Here is a 276-nt window from a genome sequence, read left to right on the forward strand (position 1 = left end):
GTGTTTTTAGCAAGTTCACTTTTTTTTACATACAAATGGGACATTATTTTGGCTTCATGACAATGAAAAGAACTGGTATGGAACAATCTATTGATCGGTACTTGCTGTTAATGTCAAGAATTATCACTTCCGAGGCCTGGTGCAGAGGCTCATGCCTATAATCCCAGCACTGGGGGAAGCCAACAGGGGTGGATTGCCTGAGCTCAAGGAGTTTGAGACCAGCCTGAGCAAGAGCAAGATCCCATCTCTGCTAAAAACGTTTATTGGCATTTTGGC

General features: G+C 43.5%; 1 protein-coding gene across 1 annotated transcript in view; it reads right to left on the minus strand.

Moving 5' to 3' along the window:
- The window catches only part of WRN (Werner syndrome RecQ like helicase), a 140105-nt gene that overhangs the window by 113234 nt on the left and 26595 nt on the right, over positions 1 to 276 (minus strand). The gene's annotated exons all lie outside the window — the stretch shown is intronic.

Source organism: Otolemur garnettii, unplaced genomic scaffold (assembly GCF_000181295.1).
Source record: "Otolemur garnettii isolate 467f Iridium unplaced genomic scaffold, OtoGar3 scaffold00102, whole genome shotgun sequence".
Taxonomy (NCBI): domain Eukaryota; kingdom Metazoa; phylum Chordata; class Mammalia; order Primates; family Galagidae; genus Otolemur; species Otolemur garnettii.